This window comes from Nyctereutes procyonoides, unplaced genomic scaffold, assembly GCF_905146905.1.
Source record: "Nyctereutes procyonoides isolate TBG_1078 unplaced genomic scaffold, NYPRO_anot_genome, whole genome shotgun sequence".
NCBI lineage: Eukaryota > Metazoa > Chordata > Mammalia > Carnivora > Canidae > Nyctereutes > Nyctereutes procyonoides.
In genome coordinates, this window is record NW_026575031.1 from 5,470,340 (window position 1) to 5,494,816 (window position 24,477).

A 24,477-nucleotide genomic window follows, 5' to 3' on the forward strand; every position below is an offset into this window, starting at 1 on the left:
TGAAGAAACACTCAAGAGAGGGGAAAATAACTCGCTGGTGGCTCCAAAGTGAGGAGGTGGGAGGAAGGGGTGCTACTGTTCTGGTTATTATCCTGACTCTAGGGTTTTCAGTTTAGGATGGGCCTGCATTACCTTTTTAAATGGGAATCATCCAAGGATAAGGAAAAGGGTGTATTTACTTCTGTCAGTTTCCTACAGTCTCTAGTCCCCTGCTGTACCCATTACACTGGGGCCATGACCTCCACTTAAATCATAGCAGGTAAGAACAGCCATTGACTAGCAACCACTGATAACTACAAAACAGTAAGTGCACACTTACTATGAAGAAAGAGTTAAATGCTTTTAGAAGGAAGAAACAGCTATTTGTATTCCCAGGACTTGGAGAAGTGCGAGGATACAGGAAGCTGATGGTGAGTAAATTAACAGTTTTAAAAAAGAAAGGGCAAAAAGAGTCAAGAAACTATAAGGAAAAAGCAGGAACAAAGATCTAGGCTGTTCTTTCAATCCGTGCTAATGTCACTGGCATTTAATTCCATTTACAGATCTAGACAGAGCAGCCCCTTGACACAGTGACAATAAGAGCTTCCCAGATAGCTTTAAGAATCCTTAATTTTAAGGTCATTGTGCAATAGAACAATATATCCTCAAGCGAGGAACCCAATCAAGATGGCAGAGTAGGAGGATCCTGAGCTTACCTCCTCCCACAGATACACCAAGGCTACAATTACATGTAGAACAACTCTCCCTGAAAATGACCTGGAGCAGAGCAGCACTTTTACAGCTCAAGATATAAAGAAAAAGTCATCTCAGGAAGGGCAGGTGGGGCAGAGATGCAGTCTGGGTAGGACCTATGCTCCCCGTGTGGCAGGGCACAGTGAGAGGGAGACCTCAGTGAGTGAGGGGCTCAAGCCACATAGGACACAGTCCACCCTGGGGACCATCAGGAAGATGAGCCTCCATAAAGTCTGGCTTTGAACATCAGAAGGGCTTAACACTGAAAGAACTTGATAGCTACAGGAAATCAAGACTGCACTCTTAAAGGCTCCACACACAACCTTACTCACTCCAAGACCCAGCACAGAGCAGATGAAAAAGTGTCTGGTCTATATGTAAAGGAGATTTACTGGTTTTCAAGCATGTGCTGAAGGGGCAGGGATATATAGGAACTTTCTCTAGGAATGAAGATTTTGCAGGCACCACTTTTCTTCCCCCTGCTTCTGCCTAACTGGCTCAACACTGGTGGGTGCTGGTTCTGACACTATCTACCTTGCTTGCACTCCTCACTAAACCCCAGTGTTCCCCTGTAGACCTTTCTCCCCACCTGCCCAACTCGCCTGTGTTGGCAGGCACTCCTCTAAAGGGGCTCTCGCCCTGCCATACCTGGCAGGCAGACTTGACTGAGACAGTGTCCCCTCAAAATGGCTCCTGTTACATCACACCCAGAAGTTGGCCTTAACCAGGACTGGCACCCCACCCAAATGGTTCCCACTATGCCACACCCAGCAGGTGGCCTTGGCTGGGACCAGCACTCTTCCAAAATAGCTCCTTCCAGTGAGGGGTGGAGGGAGTAGCCTGGCTCATCGCGTAGCCACAACAGTCAAGGCTAGGCCACACAGTCAGCCCCACCTGCCACCACACATGCAGCAGCTGCAGCCTATCCATATCAGGAGGGTGCATGCAGCCCTGACAAGAGATACCTGTGGAGCACCTGGTTCTAGTGACCAGGCATAATTGTGCTGCAAGGCTCCACAGGACACCTTCTACATAAGATAAGTCCTTCTAAACCAGGAGATGGAGTGATCTACCTAATACACAGAAACAAACACAGAAAGTTAAACAAATTGAGGAGACAGATATGTTCTAAATGAAAGAACAAGACAAAACCTCAGAAAAAAAACTAAAAGAATGGAGAAAAGCAATACCTCTGATCAAGCATTCAAAGGAATGGTCATAAAGATTCTTACTGAACTCAGGAGAAGAATAGATGAGCATGGTAAGAATTTCAAGAGAAAATATAAGACAGAACGAATAATACAGCAGAGAGCATCAACAGCAGATTAGAGGATGCAAAAGAACATATGAGTGATCTGAAAGAAAGAGTAGTGGAAATCACCCAAACTGAAAGAAAAAAGAATTTAAAAAATGAGGATAGGTTGTGCGATCTTTGGGACATCAAGTGCATTAACATCTGTATTAAGGGGACCCAGAAAGATAAGAGAAAGAGGCAGAAAACTTATTTGAAAAAATAATAGCCAAAAAATTATTTAGCCTGGGGAAGGAAATAGACACATAGGTCCAGGAACTACAGAAAGCCCCAAACAGATGAACCCAAGGAGGTCCATACCAACACACATAATAAAATGTCAAAAATTAAAGATGAAGAGGGTATTTGAAAAGCAGTAAGAGAAAGGCAACTAGTTACATACAAAGGAACCCCATGAGACTATCAGCTGATTTTTTTTTCAGCAGAAACTGCTGTGCAGAAGGGAGTCTCATGATATATTCAAAGTGCTGAGGGAAAAAAATCTACAACCAAGAACAACACTCTACCCAGCAAGCTTATCTATTAAAAATTGAAGGAGACATAGTTTCCCAGACAAACAAAAACTAAACTGGCTTTACAAGAAATGTTAAAGAGAGTTCTTTATGAAGAAAAGTAAGGCCATAAATAGAAGAAAATTATGAAAGAAAAAATATGACTGGTAAAAGCAAACATATATGACTCAACCACTTATAAAGCTAGTATGAAGTTAAAAGAGTGGTAAAGGGATCCCTGGGTGGCGCAGCGGTTTGGCGCCTGCCTTTGGCTCAGGGCGCGATCCTGGAGACCCGGGATCGAATCCCATATCGGGTTCCCGGTGCATGGAGCCTGCTTCTCCCTCTGCCTATGTCTCTGCCTCTCTCTCTCTGTCACTATCATAAATAAAAATTAAAAAAAAAATAAAAGAGTGGTAAAACAATAAAATTTACAGTAATTAGTTATATAATACACAAAATGAAAATATAAACTATGACATTAAATGTATAAAACATTTGTGGCGAGGGAAGATAAAAATGTAGTACTTTTAGAATATGTTTGAACTATGTGCTATGCACATAGGGTGTTATATATGAACCTCAGGGTAACCACAAACCAAAAAACTGAAAGATATACCAAAAAAAAAAAAAAGGAATCCAAAAATAACATTAAAGAAAGTCATCAAAGTGTAAGAGACAAAGAAAAAAGGAATAGAGATGAACTACAAAAACAACAAAATAACAATAAATACATATATATTAATGATTACTTTAGATGTACATGGTCTGATTGATCCAACCAAAAGATACAGGGTGACTAAATGGAATAAAAAAACCAAGATTCATCTACATGATGCCTGCAAGAGACTTCCTGCAGACCTAAAGACACATTCAAACTGAAAGTGAAGGGATGGAGAAAGATATTCCACGAAAATGGGAACAAAAAAAAAGTTGGAGTAGCAATACTTACATAATACCAAAGAGAATTTAAAGCAAAAGCTATAGCAAGAGACAAAAAAAGGCATCACAGAAATATAAAGGGATCATTCCAACAACAGGATATAATAATTATAAGTATCTATGCAACCAACATAGGCACACCTAGATATATAATGCATATATTAACAGATGTAAAGGGAGAAATTGTCAGCAATACAGGAATAGTAGAAGACTTTAATGCCACATTTACATCAATGGATAGATCATTCAGACAGAAAAATCAATAAAGAAATAGAGATCTTAAATGACACATCTGACCATAGGTACTTAATAGATATACACAGAACATTTCATCCAAAGATAGCAGAATACACATTCTTTTTCACATGCACATCAAACATTCTCCAGAAGATCATGTTAGGCCATAAAACAAGTCTCAATTTAAGAAGACTTAAATCATACCAGGCATCTTTTCTAACCACAACAGCATGAAACTAGAAATCAAGAAGAAATGAAGAAAGAAACTGGAAAAAACAAACACATGGAGACTAAACGATATGCTATGAAACAACCAAGGGGTCAACAAAGAAATAAAAATATACAACAGCAACAACAACAAAAACATCCAACAACTTGAAACAAATAAAAATGGAAATACCATGTTCCAAAACCCATGAGACAAAGCAAAAGCAGTTCTAAGAGGGAAGTTTATGATGATATAGGCCTACCTCAAGAAACAAGGAAAGTCTCAAACAATCTAACCTCACACTTAAAGGTAAGAGAAAAAGAAGAATAAGAACCAAGGTTAGTAGAAAGAATGAGATAACAAAAGATTAGAGCAGAAATAAATGAAATAGAGAATGAAAAAAATAAAAATCAATGAAACTAAGAGCTGGATCGTTAAAAAGGTAAACAAAATTGACAAACCTTTAGCCAGATTGAGAGAGAGAGAGAGAGAGAGAGAGAGAGAGAAGAAGAAGAAGAAGAAGAAGAAGAAGAAGAAGAAGAAGAAGAAGAAGGAGGAGGAGGAGGAGGAGGAGGAGGAGGAGGAGGAGGAGGAAGAAGAAGAAGAGGAAGGAGGGAGCACTCAAATGAAAAATTAGAAGTTATAACTGACACCACAAAAATTCAAAAGATCATAAGAGAATATTATGAATGATTACATACCAAATGATTGAACAACCTAGACGATTAAATTCCCAGAAACATGTAATCTTCCAAGATTAAATCAAGAAGAAAAAGAAAATCTGAATACACTCATTACTAGTAATGAAATAAAACCAGTATCAAAAAATGCCAAAGAAACAAAAGTCCAGGACTAGATGACTTCATAGGGGATCCTGCCAAACATTCAAAAATGAGCTAATACCTATCTTTCTCAAATTTTATTCATAATAGTACTAGAAGTCCTTGCCACAGCAATCAGAAAAGAAAAAGAAAAGGTGGGGTGCCTGGGTGGCTCAGCAGTTGAGCATCTGCCTTTGGCTCAGGGCATGATCCTGGGTTGGGGGATCGAGTCCCGCATTGGGATCCCCGGGAGGAGCCTGCTTCTCTCTCTGTCTATGTCTCTGCCTCCCTCTCCGTGTCTCTCATGAATAAATAAATAAATAAAATAAAATCTTAAAAAAAAGAAAAAGAAAAGGCATCCAAATTGGTAAAGAAAAATAAAACTGTTGCTATGTGCAGATGACATGTTATATAGAAAATCCTAAAGACTCTACTAAAAAACTATTACAATTACTACATAAAATCAGTAAAGTTTCAGGATACAAAACTGATTTCCAGAAATCTGTTATGTTTCTGTACACTAATAACAAACTATCATCAGAAAGAAACTGAGGAAACAATATCATTTACAACTGTATCAAAAAAGAATTATCAGGGATAAATTTAAGGAAGGAGATAAAAGGCCTGTATTCTGAAAGCTGTAAGGCAATGATGAAAGAAATTGAAAATGACACAAATAAATGGAAAGATACACCAGACTCATGACTAGCAAGAACGATTATTTAAATGTCCATACTACCCAAAGGAATCTACAGATTCAATGAAATCCCTACCAAAATACCAAGGACATTTTTCATAGAACTAGAACAAATCATTCTAAACTTTGTTTGGAACCACAAAACACCCCAAATAGCCAAGGAATCTTGAGAAAGAATAAAGCTGGAGGCATCACGATCTCAGATTTCAAGATACGCTACAAAGCTATCGTATGCAAAACAGTATGAGAGTGGCACAAAAACAGACATCTAGAAGTATGGAGCAGAATACAGATCCCAGAAATAAATTCATGCTTATATGGTAAATTAATTTATGATAAAAAAGGCAAGAATATACAATAGGGAAAAACACAGTCTCTTCAATAAATGATGTTGCTAAAACTGTGCAGCTACATGCACGGGAATGAATCTGGACCACTTTCTGAGTTTATTTTATACACAAAAATAAACTCAAAATGGATTAAAGGCCTACATGTAAGACCTGAAACCATACAACTCCTAAAAGAAAACATAGTAAACACCTGGACATCAGTTTTAGTAATATTTTTTTGGATTGGGCAACAATCCAAAAAAGGCAAGAGCAAAAGCAAACATAAACAATTGGTACTAGATCAGAATAAAAAGCTTTTGCACAGCAAAGGAAACCATCAACAAAACAAAGACAACCGAATGAATGAAAGAAAATATTTGCAAATAATATGCCTGACAAGGTGTTAATATCCAGAATATATAAAATACTCACACAACTTAACACATCCCAAAAACTCTGATTAAAAAAATAGGGAGAGGGCACAAATAGACATTTTGCCAAATAAGACATACAGGTGGCCTACAGACACATGAGAAGATGCTCAACATCATTCATCATCAGGGAAATGCCAATCAAAATCATGATGAAACATCACCTCATCCCTGTCAGAACAGATACTATCAAAAGGATAAGAAGGGGGGGATCCCTGGGTGGCTCAGCAGTTTGGCACCTGCCTTCAGCCCAGGGCGTGATCCTGGAGTCCTGGGATCAAGTCCCACATCGGGCTCCCTGCATGGAGCCTGCTTCTCTCTGCCTGTATCTCTGCCTCTGTTGTGTCTCTCATGAATAAATAAATAAAATCCTTAAAAAAAAAAAGGATAAGAAGGGGCACCTGTGCCCGAGTGGCTCAGTTGATTGAGCGTCCAACTCTTTCATGGAGTCTGTAGAGGAAAGGGAACACTCGTGCACTGTTGGTGGGAATGCAAAGTGGTGCTGCCACTGTGCAGAACAGTATGGAGCAGATTCCTTGAAAAATTAAAAACAGAAATACCACATGATCTGGAAGTTCTACTTCTGGGTATATTTCTGAAGAAAACAAAAACAGTAATTCAAAAAGATATATTCAATCCTATGTTCACTGCAGAATTATTTACAATAGCCCAATATATGGAAGCAACCTACTTGTCCACTGATAGATGAATGGATAAAGAAAACGTGGTGTATATTCACAATGGAATATTTCTCAGCCACAAAAAAGAATGAAATCTTACCATTTGCAATAACTTAGAGGGCTTAAAGGGTATTATGCTAAGTGAAATAAGACAGACAGAGAAAAACAAATAGCTTATGATTTCACTTATATGTAGAATCTAAAAGGCAAAACAAAACAAAAGGAACAAACAAGAGAAAACAGAAATAGACTTAAATACAGAGAGCAAACTTGGAGTTATCGGATGCGAAGGGTAAGCTGCATGGGTGAAACAGGTAAAAGCGGTTAGGAGGTACAATCTTCCAGTTATCAAATAGATAAATCACAGGGATAAAAGGCACAGAATTGAGAATATAGTTGATATTATCATCACTTTTATGATGACAGATGGTAACTGGACTCGTGATCATTTTGTAATGCATACAAATGTCAAATCACTACGTATTACACCTAGAACTAACAGAATATTGTATGTCAACGATTCTCCAATAAAAATAATGAAAATGAGGCCTTTGTTTTAATTCATGAGAAAAGCTTTAGACTAATGTTCAAAAAGCATTTTGTTATTTACCGAAAAATTTATACACTTTCAGACTGAAAGGTAAGGGGACATCTTACAGATGAGACAGGCACAACAGGGCAGATGTTCAGTCTGACCAACTGACAACTGTTTGGGCTGATGAGGGGCTGTGCCATTCCAGTTAGATATTTTGTGTATCTCTCCTGGATAAACAACTGGCCCATGGATAACACCATTACCAAATAGCAGAGTCGGAGTTTCAGGTTTGGATGTTCTCATCATCAAGCGAGTGTTTTCTGTTTAAAGAGTGCTGTGCTAGGTACTGGCGGAGAGGACGTTGCAGAGATAACCAGGATCCCATCTTAGTAAGTGTCCAGAAACTACCTGCTATAATATGGTACAGAATACAGTAAGGGCCCAGAGAGAGGTATGAACAATACACCAAGGCCATGTGGAGGAGAGGGAAAGCCATGAAGATTTGGCTTCTGAGGTGGACCGTGAGAGGGGGCTCAAATTTTGACAGATGAATATGGAGGTGATCATAATCTGGGTTGGGGAAGAAATGGTTTTGTGGGAGATGAGAGAGGTACAAGTATATCTGGGAAAAGGGGTAAAGTCCAGTTCGGTTGGATCAGAAAGCACTGTTAGGCAGGGAGAGAAATGTGGAAATGCACTTCGGGGTTGCAGGGTGGGGACCTCACAAACTAAACTGGGGAGCTGCCTTTACTCTTTTACCTTGAAACTGCCAGAGTAGACCGTCTACAGAAGGAGAAGGAGCAAAGCAGTGTCCTCCCACCTTGCATTGTTTTCCAGTTGCCAGACTGCTGCACCTTACAACCTTGGCCCTGAGGGCTCTTTTCAAGGTCGATCATTTCTTTTTATTTTTAAAAAGATTTTATTGATTTATTTGAGAGAGAGAGAGAGCGCACAAACAGGGGGAGCAGCAGACAGAGGGAGAAGCAGACTCCCCACTGAGCAGAGAGCCCAACATGGAGCTCAATCCTAGGACCCTGGAATCATGACCTGAGCCAAAGGTAGATGTTTAGTCGACTGAGCCACCTATGTGTCCCTCAAGACTGATCATTTCTAAAGAACCTTGAACTTATTTTAATTTCCACTTGTATATTTTCCCCTAACGGCATAGTCCACAAAGAGACAGCCAGCAAGGGAAAGCTAGAAAACATGTGAGAGTGTATATGTGTGTGCACCTGCTGTTACAGTGTGGTCCTTTCAGAGTACAAAATATTGTTTTTTGTTGAACTCAAATGATTTCGTTTTTGGAGAAGCACAGTTATTTGCGGTCATTATTTCTCCTACCTCACTTTGCTAGCACTAGCACCTTAACTCCCAATTTCCTTCCCTATCCACATCCTTCCCTGCCTGCTTTAGAACCCAAGGAACTGAATGGAAGCCATTCATGATTACAAGGGAGCAAAGGCTTTAGGGCTCCCCAGATCTGTCACCAGGATGCTGGGCCACTCACTTTCAAACACATTCAGACCCCCTAAATGTATAACAAGTCAGCAAGGAGGGGAGCTGACAGTTGGCAAGGCTTTCACTTTACCTATTTTGGCTGAGTTTTACCATGTGGGGTAAACATCGTCACTTCATCTCTGGTCCCTCATAAGCACCATCTGGCACATCTGCCCAATCCACGCTAATGACTTAAGTAAAATTATACCCTTTAGCCATTCCAGATAATTCTAGAACTGAGCATGACACAGGTAAGCACGTTGATGCTTTATCCACTTGGTGTGTTTTCTTCACTTTCACTTTCACCTCTCTGCACACTTAGTTACTCATGGAAACCATAAGAAAGATGCACCTATGTAAAGGTGTTGGAGACTTCAATGTTCTTCAATTCATATTTGCATAATAATAGTCATTCTGAGAGAAGATAACATGATGAAAAGAAAAAGTTTGCAATAGAGTAAAATTCTGGGCTTTGGTGGGTGAATCTTTTTTTCCTTTTTCTCTTTTAGTGAGGAGGCCTTAATGGAGGAGTTTCAGGCAAGGGGTGGGGTGGTGGGATGGGGAAATCAGTGATTTTCTATATCAGAATGAATACGTTCAGGCTTATCCAGAAGCAAATGAATATATCAAACCTGATGGACTTTTTCAAGACCTCCTGGGTAGCTTGAAAATAAAACAATCAAGAATCAACCAGATAACCTCCCCCAAAATAGCTCCAAGGCCTCATCTCAGGTCTGTTGGCATTAAGATACCCATAGATGGGGCACAGAATTTGCATTTTAAAAAATCTCTTTGGGATGCATGAGTGGTTCAGTCAGTTAAGCATCTGACTCTTGGTTTTGGCTCAGATCATGGTCTCAGGGTGGTAAGATCAGGCCCCGCATTGGGCTCTGTGCTGAGCATGGAACCTACTTAGGATTCTCTCTCTCCTCCCTTTCCCCTCCCTACTTGCACATTTTCTCTCTTAAAAAAAAAAAATCTCAGGGATCTGATGATCGATCAAGTTTGATTAGGCTAATTGAAACCATTTAGTTCATTCTCTGCCCTGGGGTAGGTCTACAAACTACTAATTGATCCCATGAGGACACCTGCAGTTTCAGAAATTGGTGATGAGGTCCTTCAGTTGTTTTCAGGGCTAAACAGAAGGGAAGTACTTAAATAGGTGAGTTGGTACCAACATTACCAATTCCTGTGAGGGGGGTTCTTGGTTAGTTATAATTTATAAAGCACAATCAGAAATACATTAGAAATGTGTAATCTGGGGTAAGCCAGAGGCCTATGATCAAAGGTAACTGATCTGGGCCACAGGCAGTTTCCTACTCTAACTAGCAAAGCTTTCCTCTCCATAGGGCCTGCGCAGCCATATGTTGAGGTGGTATCTTACCCCTGAAGCCAGAGATGAGGGTCCTTCATACTCTCCAACATAAACATGTCAGTTCTCCTGTGGCCTTCATAGGCCCTCCTTAATGGTCTTTGTCTGTGGTGGGGTGTGGGCTGTGGGTAGTAGGCTTTTTCCCCTCTGCTCCTGGTATCCCAGGAAGTATTTGTTGGTGTCTATCACCTTCCAGGTATTAATGAAGGGACATCAAAATCTCAATCCCAGGACTGACCCTGGTCTCCTTTGTTTAAACTGGGGCATTTTATCTAGGATATTAAAACACTTCTCTTTCTCTTTCTCACCACCCAAGTCTTGGGCCCCTTACTACTAACAACACTTCTGCCTAAGAGAGGTTTCACAGGGGGGTTGAACACTAGTTACAGTTTTTCAACAACTCTGGTAAAACAGCTGAAACAAGCTCAAAAGAATGATTCAAAAAAATGTGTGTGGGTGCCTGGGTGGCTCTGACTGAGCCTCTGCCTCTGGCTCAGGTCATGATTCTGGGGTCCTGGGATTGAGCCCCACATTGGGTTCCCACAAGGAGCCTGCTTCTTCCTCTGCCTGTGTCTCTGCCTCTCTCTCTGTCTCTCATGGATAAATAAAATCTTTAAAAAACAACAACAAAAATGTGTGGGTTCCTGGTAAATTTCAGGGATCGCCTCCTATAGACTGGTGTGGTCCCCTGAACTCACCTTCAAGTAAGTTGGCATTTCACCTCTTTAGTTCCTGGGTTGTTCTGAAGAGTATTTTGTTAGCAGAAAAGTCACCTGATTAAGATATTCTCTCTCTCTCTCCAGCAGGGTCTTATTTATTTCCCCACCGCTGCCCATGGAGTCATAACAAAGGAGCCCTGGTTTCTGAGTTACTAGACATTTTGTGTCTCAGCTCTTGGCCCTTACATATTAGATCACACACAACCACAGAGGAATGCAAAGAATGAAAACAGGTGAACAGGAAGTCAGTCACCATCACTGGTCATCCACTGCTGCCCTGAGAAGTCTTGGTCTGCCCTCTGACAAGTTCTACAGGTATGTGGATTATTAAAAGATCTCTCCCTCAAAGTTCCTACACAAGGAAATTCTACAGGTTTCTTGTAGCCTGATTGGGTGGCGGTGTAATTTTTTCCAATAACTTTTTCTATCTTAACTGAGGTACAGTGAAAGGGGCCTATCTCAATGTACAGTTTGATGTCTTCTGACATCATACACTCTTGTAACCCAGACTCCTCTCAAGATCTAGTATATTCTATGACCCAGCAAGTTCCCTAATCTTCCCAATCAGTTCCTCTAACCCCACCCACCATGAAGGCATTGTTCAATTTTTTCATATCCAAGATTAGTTTTGCCTGTTTTAGGAACTTCATATATTGGAATCATACAGTATGTATTTTTTTTGTGCATAATGAAGCAAAATGTTGTTGAGGTTAACCAATGTTAACTATATGAGTGGTTCATTCCTTTTTACTGATAGGTATTTTGTTGAATAAATAACATATTTTTCTTATTCTTTTTGATGTTGAATAATAATTTGGGTTGCTTTCAATGTGGGATTTTTTTTTATGTCTAAAGCTGCTGTGGACACTGTTGTACAGGTCAGATTGTGAATATATGTTTTCCTTCCTCTTGCATAAACACCTAGGAGTGGACTTAATGGGCCGTAGGGTAGATGAATCTTTAACTTTATAAAAAAAAAAAGAAAACCAACCCCGAATAGTTTTTCAAGGTAATTATATCATTTTACAACCCCATCAGTAATGTTTAAGAGTTTCAGATGCTCCATCTCTGCAATTGTTGTTGGCCTTCAGATGTTGTTAGCCTCTCCAGTGGGTGTATAGTGGTAGAAAGGGATTATAATTCATATTTTCTAGTGATGTGGAGGATTTCTTGCATTTATTTGCATTTATACGTCTTCCTTTGTGAAATGGGAGTTCAACGACTTTTCCAGGCCATTACGTTCATCTTTATTATTCGGCTGTAATGGTTCTTTACATCTTTTGAATAAAAGTTCGTGTAAGACATATATTGCTAAGCATTTTCTCCTATTCTGTGGCCTGGCCATTTATTTCTTTGACGGTATCCTTTGACAAGCACAAGTTTTTTGTTTTTGTTTTTTTATGAAGTCCAACTTACTAAATAAATCATTTATGGTAAGTCCTTTGCACTCTAAAAATATCTTCCCCAAGTTTACAAAGATACTCCTCTTTATCTCCTGTTAGGAGCCTTATTGTTTTACTTTATATTCAAATTTTAACTTTATATTCAAGTTCCAGGCTCAGTCTCCAATTATTTTCTGTGTATGGTACCAAATATAGGTAATAGTTCATTTTTTTCCTTCATGAATCTCAGTTGTTCCCTCACTGTTTGTTGAAGGGACATTCCTTTTTCACTGACGTGCCCACATGTGTGGATTTATTTCTGAATTCACTATTCTGTTCCACAGATATGTTTGTCTATCCATTCATGGTCTTGATTATTGTAGCTTTATAGTTAATCTAGAAATAAGCCATTATAAAATTTCTTACTTTATTCTTTTTCCAGTTGTTTTGGCTGTCCCAGGTCCTTTCATGCCCCTATCAGCTCTAGCTGTGTCACGTGAAACTCTAGCTTTTGTATTCTTTCTTTTCACTCTTTTCTTTCTGAGATATTGAGTTGCCTTCAAATTCACAGATCTTTCCTTTTTCATGCCAAGTGTAGGTTTAAGCCTATCCAGTGGATTTTTCCTTTTGATATATTTTTCACTTCTAGAATTTCCATTTGGTTCTTTTTATTGTTTCCATTTCTCTGTTAAGGTTACCCATCTGTTCGCATTATTTTAAGCCCTTCAACATATTTATAATAGCTGTCTATAATTCCTAATATACTAGCTCCAACATTTTCATCAACTCTGAGTTCATTTCTATTAACCTTTTTACTTCTGGTTATGGGTCACATTTTCTTGCTTATTAAAAGGTCTGTAATTTTATATTACATGCTGGGTACATTGGATACAATGCTGAGAATTTGGATCACGTTTTTTTTTTTACAGAGGCTTTTTTTAAAATTTTTTTAATTATTTATTTATGATAGTCATACAGAGAGAGAGAGAGGCAGAGACAAGGCAGAGACATAGGCAGAGGGAGAAGCAGGCTCCATGCACCGGGAGCCCCACGTGGGATTCGATCCCGGGTCTCCAGGATCCCGCCCTGGGCCAAAGGCAGGCGCCAAACCGCTGCGCCACCCAGGGATCCCTTTACAGAGGCTTTTAATTTATGGAGCCTTAAACTGATCCTGTCAAGGCTTAGATTTAGGCGTTGTTAGAATGGGTCAAGTGTAGTTCGTATTCTAGAGTACCTCAATGCCTATATTGCATTTTTAAAAACATTTTAAAAAATATTTTATTTATTTATTTGAGAGAGAGAGGGAGTGAGAACAAGCAGCAGGGGAGGGGCTGAGCAGGGAGCCCAACAAGGGGCTCAACAAGGGGCTTGACCCCAGGACACAGAGAGCATAACTTGGGCCGAAGGTAGACACTTAACCAATTGAGCCACCCAGGTACCCCTGTTACAATCTTTATTATGTTTCAACCGAATGCCCAAGGTGTTCTATTTCTCCATTCTGGTTGGTTGGAACCGCAATATTTCCCAAACCATGAGACTTCCTCTGACTCATAGACTTCCATAAGGAAGTATGGATTCCCACCATATTCAGACACAGTTTAGTATTTAGTGAGACTAAAGGAGATCTCTTCTCTCTAGTACCTAACTCTACAAGTGCCAGCCATCCCAGAAGTGTACCACAATTTGTAAAGTGCCCCCAGGCAGAGAGCCAAGATGAATTTTGAGTTTACCTCATGTCTTTTGATTTCATCTACAATCACAGATCTGTCCTGTTTTCAATACCTGAAAGTACCTGCTTCACATATTTTGTCCAGTTTCATGGTGGTTTATAGAAGGAAAATAATTCTAATACCCGATATTTCATTATAGCCCCAACTGGAAGTTCTTACTTTGATGTTTAATACCTTTATACATGGGAAGCTGAAGTTCTTTGCTAAAATGTAAGTCCAATTTACTCTTTGTCCTCTTGGAGGTAAATAACTCATTTTAACTCTTCTATGCTTAATGCTATCAGGACAAATAAATGCTTAGCACTTTAAGACAAAGAAGAAAGAAAAAGCCACTTTTCTTCTTGGCTACTGTCATCTTCTATTCTCATAGATTCTATTTCTATATTTCTATATCATTTCTTAACTAGTTATCTCCTCAGTCCTCTCTCTAGTATTCCATTCCTATCTTAAGACCCAGAGACTAATCCTGAATTTAATAACACCTTGTACTCTAGTGTTTGGTCAGATCTTGGTACAGTAGACAGATACTGTTTTGTGTGCCCAGAATAGCAGCCTTCCTCTGGGAAACATAATTTCACTCATTTGATTCTAGTCAGAAATGCTCCATTCTTAAATTACTCCATTCTTGTGACCACAGGGTAGCCACCTGCCTCAATGTGAACCAATCAATGTTCTCCCCTGGCAATTTTTTTCACTGAACCTGAGGAGGGAAAATTAAATCTCTATTGATGAGAGATGCAAGATTCGCAGCTGTTAGTGCCATATTTCCTGTACATGAAGGAAACAAATCTCCAATGAAAGAGAATAATTAATTGACAAGCAGGGAGAAGCAAGTGAGAGAGAAGGGAGAAAGAAGAGGGGGGAAGATCAAGGGGAGACAGAGACAGGCTAGTGTCTCCTTGATGGTGTTCTAATTTCAGGTGTTCCCAAGGCCTACACAGGCATCCCATACTCCTCCTGTGTGTGCTTCAGTTTTATGAAATAACTGTATTCCTTAAGATAGTTCATGTTGGATTTTGATATATATTGCCCTGATATTTTGAAAAAGAAGAGACTTCTTTGGGTCTATTTACTGAATATCTATTAATATAGCCTAAATGCATATAAAATTTTGAAATGTATATATAGCACTCTGCTAGACTCCTACCTGTTTGTCTATTATGACAACATCCTGGTAATTTCTTTGACATGGCCATTCCAGCCAGTTACCTCCATCTTGTATCTCTATAATGTGGTTTTGGATCTTCTGGCAGTTTGCATTAATCTGAGGGAATGATACACTAACATTCAAATCTACAGTACCCATGATTGCTACTATTTTTGAGTATCTACTATGTAATAGCATTTTGATAATATTTTAAGTAAATGCTTTCTACTACAGCAACCATATTTAGTTTTCACCCAAACTAAAACTTTTACATTTTTTTTTACCATTATTATCCATTTTATAGATGAAAAAAAAAACATAGTAAAATAACCTACCAACGGTCAACATTTGATAAATGGTAGAGTCAGGAGTAGATTCCAAAGACCATGAATGCTGTGTGGTATTTCACGGCACCTTCTATGTCTAATGTCTTCTATAATCTACTGTCTTACTGAAATCAGGCTGTGCTATAGCCATGGCATATTCCAGATCAAAACTGTGTGTGGGGGGGGGGTGAGGTAGGGTGGGGAAGAGAATATTACATTCTCTCACTTACTTACCTCCAAGTCCCACCTCTGGTGGCAGGATTGAAGATTAAAGTTTCTAGTTTTATTTTCTTGTCTTTCTGGATATCAGATATTCAACATCTCTATGTTGAATGGGGAATGGGATCAGTATGATGGGGAAATCAAGTGTAGGACATGAATAAATTATTTTGGTGGTATGGAACCATAGTATCTCATTCTTATTCTTTACTCTTTGCTTCCCTCTTTAATGTAAACATGATACTCTATTTCATTACCTAAGAAAATTAGAATGCATTCCTTTGAATTTCCTATAGTTCTTAACCATCTATTTTTCTTAGCTTTGAGGACACTTCTTTTTAAAGATCTTATGGAAAATTATTATTTTTGATTTTTTAAAAAAGACTTTAAGTAATCTACACCCAATCTGGGATGCGAACTCACAACCCTGAGATCAAGAGTTGCTTACTCTACTTACTAAGCCAGTCAGGCGTCCCAAGATCTTATGGAAAACTGTAAGCATACACCACAGTAGGCAAAACAATGTAGAGAACCTCTATGGACTTACCCAGCTGCAACAATGATCAGCCATGGCCAAGTTTGGTCCATGTGTAACCCACTCACTTCCCTGTCTCCTATTATTTTAAAATAAATCCCTGAAAATAATTTCATCAATAACTATCTCAGTATATTTTTTAAAAATAAGGACTCTTAAGAAAAAATATGCATTAACATGTGTAAAACAAAATGAATAGTAATTCCTTAATATCATGGAATACCCAATCAGCATATGAATAATTATGTATTAATATAATGAGTATATGTGTGTATGTATACATATATACACACAATTTTTAAAAAATATTAATACACTGTGACTAGTTGAAGTGTCCCTTAAGTCTCTTTAATCCAGAGCGTGGTCCCCTACCTGTGTTACAATTTTGAGGGCACACTTTCTTAGTTAACTAAAGCTAAGTCCATCTCAGGTAGATGTTGGTGGTTGCTGACCAGGTGACAGGACTCAAAGCCACTGGGGACCGAGAGGGTTGGGAAACCACAGGCATAGTGCGTGTGGGGAGCTTTTTCTCTAGGGCTTAATGCAGAACCAAACAGATGAGCCCCAGAGTCACTTGGCTGAGTCCAAGCACTCAGCTTATCCTTGACAATAACTGAACAGCCCAACAGCTGGCAGCATGAGTACTACAACTATGCTCTAGGAAGCAGCACATCAGAAGCCAGAGTGACTCACTTCGGGGTGACCTCAACTACCTGAAAGTAGAAGTAAATGGTGAATCTACCAAAGCAGGTTTGGATGGAATAAGTCTGGAGCCCATGATGATGATGCTAATGAACTGGGAAGGTAGAGGAGAAGGGAACATGAAAAAGCCTCTATGCTCATCAGATCTGTATTTCATTGCTCATTAGATCTGTACTCTATTCTAACACAACAGACTCATAAATGCTAAAGCTACAACATTTCTTGGCCTCCTAAAAGAAATGGATGCCCCTGGGTGCCCCCTTAAAATGGGGCTGTTCACAAGATTTCAAAAACAAGTCCTGGAAGGTGGTTTAGAGAGATCAGTGAAGAAAAGCCAGACATGGCTACCTCTGCTTCTCCACCCCAGAAATTCTCAGACGACTTTACCTCTGAGCACTGGACTACTCTGGGCAGTCCATCCTGTCCTCACTATAGAACTGGAAATCTCTGCTTCTCTCCCCCCACCAAGAATAGTGTCTCTGGTTCCCACTTTTTTTGTCTACTTCAAATTAATCACTGGTGTCCCTCAATCCAAGCTCCATCCTGGCAGTATCTTCTGCTTTAAGATTTTGGCAAGAACCTCAGCAATCTCCCCAAAGCCTTAGACCACTCTCTGGAAAAAACCAAAGTACTCAAACAAGGCCTCTGCCACAACACTGTCCACCATCTCTTCTACTCTGCAGAAGAATCAGAGATGTACCAAATTGTAGGATCTTTGTTTCTGCTATGTAGCTTTCCTGATCACTACTTCTTAAGAGTCCCTCAGAAAGTTTATTAATAAAGACATCAGATTTTTTTTCACTGTTTCTGAAAGTAAAGCTTCTCTTCAACAAAAGCCATCTGCTTTTATGCATTAAAACAAATACACCTAGAATTTTGACTTCATGGAAGCATTTTGCTTGTTTCTTTGATTTATTACAACTATGGTCAGCCAGGGTTATCACAATTAGCACTTAGCATTAGAAAGAAATGAGTAGCTAATCTTCTTGTAATGCCTTTAATTCCCCAGTGGGCTCATTTTAGTTGCCAGACAAACCTTCACTTTTATGTCCCACATTTGAAGGGATTATGTCAGAATTATTTCTTAAAAATCCATTTTAGGATTAAATAGCAACTCTGTGCTAGCACACCTCTTTACAAATACTAATATTGACTGTAAGATCATAATTGTTGAAAATGTGAATTATGGAAAGCAAAGAGAGTGAATCTACCATGGAAAAATTAACATGATTATAGTACCTGTAAGCATTGCACAGAAGAAAATCTAGGGAGATATACTAAACAGTGTAAAGATACACCAAACAGTGTAATAGTGCTTATCTTGCTCTTGGTGGTGGAATGGATAAGTATAGTTTTCTTCTTTTTCCTAGACTCTGTTTTCTAAATTTTCTGCAGTGAGCGTGAATAATTTTTAGAGTTATTAAAATTTAAAAAGTAAACATGAAGGCTGGGTTACAGTTAGATCTTTGTAAATACAGGAACTGATAAAAGGGTGCAGATTCAGTGACAATACGTATCTAAAATACATTAATGTGAATATCATGTTCTCAAAAGTTAACTATTACTAAAATAGTATTTTAAAAGTTTATATAAGTAGTAAATTTTATGCTAAGTTTTATTAAAAAAAAGTAAGAACAATAGACTCATTCTGTATTAATAATTTAGGAGAAATGGGTTTAGAATTGATTGGTTATCTAAGTCTTCACCCAAAGGGTACTACTAGCTTCAAAGAGATCAAAAGTACTTTCTTTAAATACGCAAATATGTAAATTTATAAAATTCACATTCAACATCATGATCAAGACCACAAGACATCTTCTCCCAGATACTGGCAATCTCAAAAATCACTGCAATACCATCACAGTAAGGGGAAACTGAGGCTCTGAGTTACAAAGTGACTGTCCAAGCTCTCTGGTTTTAAGTCAATGACAATCTCAGAAACAAAACTGGAGGATTCTTTTTCTCTGCCAAAAACCTACTAACAAACTTTCATTGAACACCATAAGAGTGGGATATGGCACTACAATGGATTCACTAAAACTTCGATAAAAATGACAGTGGGAGGTACGCCTGGGTGGGTTAGCAGTTGACTGTCTAGCTTTGTCTCAGGGCCTGATCCCAGAGTCCCACATCGGGGCTCCCTGCATGGAGCCTGCTTCTCCCTCTGCCTGTGTCTCTGCCTCTCTCTCTCTTTTCTCTGTCTCTCATGAATAAATAAATCTTTTTAAAAAATGACAATGGGACATTCACTACATCTTCGTAATACGGATTTTTTTTTCAAGTTTAGAGTAAATAAAGGAAAAGACTTTATAAAAAATGAGGACAAACTTAACTACATAAAAATGTGAAATTTCTAAGCATTAAAATCCCAAAATTGACATAAAAAGTGGAAATGTGAAGGGAAGGGGGGGGTGTCTGTAGCAAATGCTATTCAAGGAGTTAACAGCTTTACCATATAAAAAGTTTTCACAAACCTAATAAAAACATTAAACAGAGTGCTAAATAGGTAAAGGATATGAGCGGTCCACATAATTGGAAATATAGTTAGCAAATGCACTTAGGAAAACACAGTCAACAGAAGCTTGGCTTATATATAGTACCTGTTACCACGTAGTGGGAAAGGATTACACAGATTACACAGATGGAATCAGAAACAGAGACAGCATGTAAGAGGTGAAGAACAGAGGTCACAAACCTGGGGATTGGCTGGTCAGAAATAAGGGATGGTTTAATCATGGAGAATTTTTAGAGGAGGTAAGTTTAAAAACAAAAACCAAAATGGCTTCAACTCAGAGTAAGGCGCACCAAGCTTTAATTGTCAAGTTCCACTGTCACTTGAAGACACATTTTCAACTTCACTGATGTTGGCTTTCCTTATCTCTAAGGCAAATGGTTCCTTTTCTTTGAAGAGCACATGGAGGTATTTTATATGATATATCCATGAAAGAAACAAAGGATGGCAAATAATTACATCTTCCAACTGGGTGATGCAAAATGTTATGTCCGGTTTTCAGCTCTCCTTCCCACTGACACCTTGCTTTGTAAGTACCCTCTGTAGCTGGGAGTAAGGGGTATGCTGGGAAATGGTGCACAACTGCCTCTCTGGGAGGGGGAGGTAGCAACTGACAGGAAGCCCTGACTGGCGGCAATTGTCTCTTTCGATGGTGTAAATACTCCCAACCCAGGCAGCCTCAAGCTGTCAGCACCACCTCACAGAGCATGGGGCAGGAGGAGATGTACCCACCACACCTTACGGCCATGCAGCATTCACACTGTGTGGGTGCAACAGGCAAGACCTCAGGAGCACAGAAAATAGTAAAATGTGGTCAGATATCAGGAAATGACGAGTTCTGAGATTTCTTACCTTCATTTTTAATATAATTGTTAAGTTTGTACAATTTAACTTTTAATGGTGGTTGTATCTAACAACTGGCTTAAAGTCCTGAAAATTTAACACCTGCTTTTGCAGCTTAGGACTTCCAGGACCCTGATGGCACCAAACCGAGTGTGGTGCCCATGATGCTGGCCCCCTTGCACTCATCCTGCCCTACTGCCCTCCTCTCTAGGACAACCCCAGCGAGGTGGTAGACCAAACTACCTGCAGGACAAGGCCCACGTACCCCTGCAGCTCTGAGTGCTCCAGGGAGACAGGGGAAGGTCCCACTGTGGAGACATTGGCCTGGGTGTGGTCTCCGCCCAATTACTGCTGTTTCAGGCCACTACCCATTATAGTGCTTTTGCTTTCACACCATTTCCTACTGTGTCTCCATCATGGACATAATACCCTTCGTGTCAACATGTGGCCTTACAAAGTCTGCGGGAAAAGTGGCACTTTGGGGAAGTACTTTAGATGAAGTGCCTCTTCTGCTTCCCAGCACAGCCACTACTTCCAGGCCTCAGACCTCTGGGGGACAAGAACAGAGCAGGAAGCAAGGCCCTGAAGCACCCCGTAAGCTGGTCCGAGTGAGGCTTAAAGGTGGCAGTGCAGATGAGAACTGCTGCCTTGGGGTGCAAAGAACCAAACTGCAGTTGTCACAGGCACCCACACTGTTTATTTCCATGGACAAACGATTGGCAGGCAGTTTTAGAGGGAGCCTGTACAACTGAGAAGGGAGAGCAAGTATTTCTCAAAATCAATTCATGGGTCACCTCCCTCAAAACCACAGTGACGGCAGGCTGAATGAGAAATCCCTGGAGTTGGACATCAAGAATCTGAATGAACACACCCCCATGACGATCACTGCTTCTGTTCAAACTGGAGAACCTGTGCTCATGTAGAAAGAACAAGAGCCTTGGAGAAAAGACAACCAGAGTCAGATGCCAGCAGCTCCCCCACTAACAGGGTGGGCCACTGTCCATAGGTCATGTAACATCCCTGAGCTTCAATGCCCTATTATATTTTTCTTAAGATTTTATTTATTTATTCATGAGAGACACAGAGAGAGGCGGAGACACAAGCAGAGGGAGAAGCAGGCTCCATGCAGGGAGCCCAATGTGGGACTCTATCCCGGGACTCCAGGATCATACCCTGAGCTGATGGCAGACACCCAGCCACCCAAGGATCCCTTCAACACCCCATTAATTAAAAAAGAAAAATAATACGCAGCTGCTGGGGCTGCTGTGAAGATTCACGGGCCCAGTGCAGGTAATGGCCCCATACCCTGCACAGCCCATGGTGAGTGTTCAGCCACCGTCTGTCTGTCTCTTGGCTGTAACCCTCATCTCTCTGGATGGAGTTATTAAACTAAAGTGCTCAGGAATCCTGAGACTCTGAACCTTATCCATGGACATTTTTCTATCACAGAGGGAGGACTGTCATGACCACCACCAGCAGGATAGCACAGATTAGAGTGAAGGGGATCTCTCATCTCCTCCTTTCTCGAGCCTGGCAATCACTGTACCCCACACTCATAAGAGGGCAGACACGTCAGGCTGGGGCACTGGGTGCTGCCAGCCTGTCCAAGAGGCAGCAAAGACACTCCTTGGCATAAGTAGCATCTTGACCACAGAATGCTAATTCACTCCGGAGGGCTAGCAATAGTCGCGTCCAGGAGCTGCTCTGATGCCTAGGAACCTTAGAACATGGGTGCCCTGGGGACCATCCCTTACGTGTGACAACTTAGCATCTGGGCATTCACCTGAGGTGGCTAGTGGGTCAGCTCTGGCCTTCTTCACAAAGGACCAGCCATCCACAACAGACAGAGTTCTGAGCCCCTTCTTGACGCTATACTTGGCTTTGTTCCTCGGAGCTGCCCATTCTTGGGTCTGAGCACCCTTCAATATCATGACCCTTGGCTCCTGGTCTTGCATTCTGGTTGCCTCTGGGCCCCTCACTTTAGTTCACAGACTACAAGTTGTAAAGTGGTGAGGAACCACAGCCTTCCCTCTGCACGGAGGGAACTATGTGCAGTCCCACCAAGTATGTGTTTGCCTTCTGGCTCCAATTTTAAAAAATAGATGTAGTGTTTTGCCCTTAGAAAGGTGAGGTCTATAAAATACTTTTAACACCTAAGTGCTCCATGGAGCAGAAAATATACCTGTTAGTTTGGGAGGTCTCTGTATATGGCATCTGTACAATGCCTACGGCAATTTTAATTAGCACTTTGTTCAAGATAGAATTTCAGGCAGACAGATATACGTGGGGTCCAATGAATATTTCTCAAATTGAATGGAGTTTAATTTCTAATCTGGGGGAGACCCTGCCTACAGAATGTGGGCACAGGGTTTAGGCCTGTGTCATGTTCCCTGCATAAAGGGAGATCTTCCTAGGAGAGGGCTCTGAGTGCACCCCCGCTCAGGTTGTTGGGGACAGAGGGAAAAAAGCACATGAGCAGCGTGTTCTCTCTCTAGACTGGGGGCAGCAGGAAAACGGCCTCAATTCTCAGAGGCCCAATTTATTTTCTCATTTGTCCAATGGAGACAATATCACCTGACCTGCCAATTTCAGAGTTGTTTTGAGTTTAAAAGAAAATCAATACATATGGAACCCCAAGAAAGAATAAACAACCCTCAATAAATAGAGGATGTTAGCGAAGCTGCTTTCCCTTCGCACTGACAAGTATGACGAAGACACTGAATATCCTCCTACAGCCCACCTGGGAGCAGGAGGGCTCCTGGCTGAGGGCCCCTCTCTGGGACATGTTTGCAGTTTTCTTTATGATGCTGTTGAAAGCTGTTTTGCATTTGGAAGGGAACAAGGGAAGAGTTTTGTGAATTTGGACACGTGAAGCCTTCTGTTTAGCCCCCCAGGCTGGCAGCCCTCTTAAAAAGTGAAAACATTAAAAACCAGATGATCTCATAGGTCTTTTCTACCCCTGGAACAGATGGTGTGATTCACATGTGTTTGACATAAATGTACCAGGTTGTGATGATTTGCTTTGCTATGCTCAGCTGAGGGGTAGATTAACGAGCAATAATATGCTGAGAATGTAAAGCACGACCTCTGATTAACCAGAAGGTGGGAGTGGATTGTTTCATGGCTGAAGCAGTGAACTATGACTCAAGGCTCTGAGTTTCTCATAACAGTTTTGGAACCTTGTCTGTGACAATGGGAGGCTCGCTGGAGGCCTTCAAGAGCACCCTTAGTTTGTACTTGCTGGTCACTCATCCTTCAAAGAACTTCAGTAAGTCCTTCCTCTGAGGACAGTGTGGGTGGCAATGAACGGTTAATAATGCTAGAGAGGCCTCAGTAAAGATGCTAAACCCAAATGTCCATGATGCCTTTGACAGTATTCAGAATATTACCTAGCGATGCTAGAAAAACGTAAACCCTACAGGTCCTAGGAGGTCTCTCTGTTGCTTTTCCCCTTCAAGTCAGCCACCTACCCCATCCACCATTGTCCAGCAGACTTTCTGCCATGATGGAAATATTGTCCATTTGCTCTGTCCAGCAGTGGCTATCACTTGTGGCTATTGAGCACTTGAAATATGGCTAGTGAGGCTTACTAGGAAATGAGGCGAGGACCTACATTTTACTTTTAATTTTAGTTAACTGAAATGTACATGTAAATAGTGACATGAAGCTAATCGCTACCATATCGGACAGCACAGTTCTAGCTAATTCGAACCCCCTCAAAGCACCTGCATGAAGGTGAAGTTGAGAAGGCAGTCCAAATTAATGGATAAGCCTTTCTGTTCAAAATGGGTTTTGCATTTTTTATTTTTACTCTCTCTCCAAGTTTGGGAAGTGCTGAAGACAGAGTCTCAAGAGCAAAATTACCAAAAAACAAAGTGGTTTTCTCACATTTCTGGACTATTTCCCTCTCTTTTCACAGGTATTAGTAAAATGAGAAGGCATCTGAACTCATCAACAAAAAGCGAAGCTAGATTGTTTGATTGTACAGCAAAACTTTTTGATACAAACCTGAGAAAATAACCAGTAAGATGAGGTTCAAGAGAAACATGAGGCTCACACTGTACTATTTTCGGAGGAG

The 24,477-nt window shown here is 40.4% G+C and overlaps 1 protein-coding gene across 1 annotated transcript in view; it reads right to left on the minus strand.

Moving 5' to 3' along the window:
* Positions 1 to 24,477, minus strand: part of RASGRP1 (RAS guanyl releasing protein 1) — a 79,470-nt gene that overhangs the window by 46,952 nt on the left and 8,041 nt on the right.